The sequence below is a fragment of the Bison bison genome, unplaced genomic scaffold, assembly GCF_000754665.1.
Source record: "Bison bison bison isolate TAMUID 2011002044 unplaced genomic scaffold, Bison_UMD1.0 scf7180017864218, whole genome shotgun sequence".
NCBI lineage: Eukaryota > Metazoa > Chordata > Mammalia > Artiodactyla > Bovidae > Bison > Bison bison.
Window position 1 is genome coordinate 3,695,207 of NW_011494790.1, and position 3,008 is coordinate 3,698,214.

Here is a 3,008-nt window from a genome sequence, read left to right on the forward strand (position 1 = left end):
TTCACACAGTCAGAATGGCTGTGATCCAAAAGTCTACAAATAATAAATGCTGGAGAGGGTGTGGAGAAAAGGGAACCCTCTTACACTATTGGTGGGAATGCAAACTAGTACAGCCACTATGGAGAACAGTGTGGAGATTCCTTAAAAAACTAGAAATAGAACTACCTTATGATCCAGCAATCCCACTGCTGGGCATACACACTGAGAAAACCAGAAGGGAAAGAGACACGTGTACCCCAATGTTCATCACAGCACTGTTTATAATAGCCAGGACATGGAAGCAACCTAGATGTCCATCAGCAGATGAATGGGTAAGAAAGCTGTGGTACATATACACAATGGAGTATTACTCAGCCATTAAAAAGAATACATTTGAATCAGTTCTAATGAGGTGGATGAAACTGGAGCCTATTATACAGAGTGAAGTAAGCCAGAAGGAAAAACACCAATACAGTATACTAACGCATATATATGGAATTTAGAAAGATGGTAACAATAACCCGGTGTACGAGACAGCGAAAGAGACAGTGATGTATAGAACAGTCTTATGGACTCTGTGGGAGAGGGAGAGGGTGGGAAGATATAGGAGAATGGCATTGAAACATGTAAAATATCATGTATGGAATGAGATGCCAGTCCAGGTTCGATGCACGATACTGGATGCTTGGGGCTGGTGCACTGGGACGACCCAGAGGGATGGTATGGGGAGGGAGGAGGGAGGAGGGTTCAGGATGGGAAACACATATATACCTGTGGCGGATTCATTTTGATATTTGGCAAAATTAATACAATTATGTAAAGTTTAAAAATAAAATTAATTAAAAAAAAATAAACAGTAGGTATTTATTTCTCACAGTTCTGGAGGCTAAGAAGTCTGAGATCAAGGTACTAGCATTCACCACCTGTGAAGGTTCTCTTGCTGGCTTGCAAATGGCTGGCTTCTACTGTGTCTTTACATGGTGGAGAGAGCGTTTTGGTGTCTTTTCCTCTTCAGTACAGTCCCATTGGAGGTTAGAGTGTCAAATGAACTCCAGGAGGACATAATTCAGTCCAGAGCAGAATTCATTTTAAACTGTACACAGTAGACCTTTGTAGCACAAACTGGATGCCTTAACAAGAAATCACAAAATGCATGCCATTAACACGGGGAAATAGAAGAAAGAAGCAACATAAAAAATGTTAGAAAAGGATGTAAGTTTTAATCAATAATAGGTCAGTGCTTTGTTAACTGCCAACATAAATCTAAAAAGAAAGATAATGTCATATTTAAGATATTAAGGATAATGGTGGGTTCAAGTAAACGCTAAAAGCTGGGTTATTTATCAATCTTATGGTATCAATATTATGTTCTATTAGTAAACATTAGTAGCTCTTAAAATATGTGAATTTTTTAAAAATTCACATTTATACTAAAAGGATAGAGTGTCTGGAATTTCCTTCAATTTTATACTGGGCTACTATATGACTCTTGAGAAAAATACTTGAACTGTTTGCTTTAATTTTCATATGATAATGGCCTTTAGAGCATGTGAAATAGTTTTAAAAATCTCAAATGTCACTGTTAGACTATTTTATATTTTACAAAATTGAGATATCTCATTAGTTTAGAGACTCCATCTGGTAGGAAGCATTCCTTTATTATTTGGTTAACAGAATAGCTCTTTGTGACAATTCCTTTCTAAATTGAGACTTTTGCTTATTTCATTCAGGTAATACAGTTATGTTGGTAAAATTTTTAATTACTTGTATTTAATTTGGGCTGTGCTGGGTCTTGCTGCTGTGCGGGCTTTTCTCTAGTTGTGGTAGGCGGGGGCTCTCTTCCTTTCAGTGCATGGGTTCAGCAGTGCAGTAGCCAGGCTCCAGAGTACAGGCGCAGTAGTTGTGGCCCACCGGCTCAGCTGCTCCATGGTGTGTGGAATTTCCCGGGACCAGGGATCAAGCCTATGTCTCCTTCATTGGCAGGTGGATTCTTTACCACTGAGCCAAGGGAAGCATGGTAAATTTTTCAGTTAGGTCATTTTTAATACAGTGTACAGAGTTAGGATCTTTTGAGTTTAGATCTCTTGAGAAGAACTTATTAAAGGAAAAGAACTTTCTTTCTGAAAAGCATTGATTATAAAACATGTCTATATTATAAGTGAGTCTAGTATCAGGTCTTCTATTAACTAAGAGATGGGTATAAATGTTAGGTAGCCCTACCCTAGCAAGAAAACCACCTTAGAATGGCTTGCTCCGGCTTTTTTTGAAAACTGGCAAATGGAACCAGTCCCAGTTCAAAGAAATTTCAACTTAAAACTTTAAAAAGCATAGTAAAGCACCTAACACAATCACACTAGCTTCCTTGAATTAAAATAAGAAAACAGTTGTTTCATGACATTCAGAAAAGGATCAAGAAGAGAATAGTTGAAGCTCCTGAAGTGAAGTGGAAGTTGTATAGTCATGTCCGACTCTTTGCAACCCCATAGACCGTACAGTCTATGGAATTCTCCAGGCCAGAATACTGGAGTGGGTGGCCGTTCCCTTCTCCAGAGGATCTTCACAACCCAAAGATCGAACCCAGGTCTGCTGCACTGCCGGCAGATATTTTACCAGCTAAGCTACAAGGGAACCCCTAACAATTAATTCAGATTTAATAATGTGGCTTATTTTTTAAAGTGATAGTGAAAGTCACTCAGTCGTGTCTGACTCTTTGTGACCCCATAGACTATATAGTCCATGGAATTCTCCAGGCCAGAATATGGAATGGGTAGCCTTTCCCTTCTTCAGCAGATCTTCACAACCCAGGAATCGAACTGGGTCTTCTGCATTGGAGGCAGATTCTTTACCAACTGAGCCACAAGGGAAGCCCATTGAAGCCTCTTTAATGACTCAAAAGTAGTTATCCTGGAGAAAAAAGAAATAGATGGTTCTGAAAACTTGGAAGGAAAGTTATGACCAACCTAGACAGCATATTAAAAAGCAGAGACATTACTTTGTCAACAAAGGTCCGTCTAGTCAAGGCTATGGTT

The 3,008-nt window shown here is 39.1% G+C and overlaps 1 protein-coding gene across 3 annotated transcripts in view; it reads left to right on the forward strand.

Annotated features, from left to right (window-relative positions):
- CWC27 (CWC27 spliceosome-associated protein homolog (S. cerevisiae)) overlaps window positions 1-3,008 on the forward strand; it is a 266,077-nt gene that overhangs the window by 25,045 nt on the left and 238,024 nt on the right. The gene's annotated exons all lie outside the window — the stretch shown is intronic.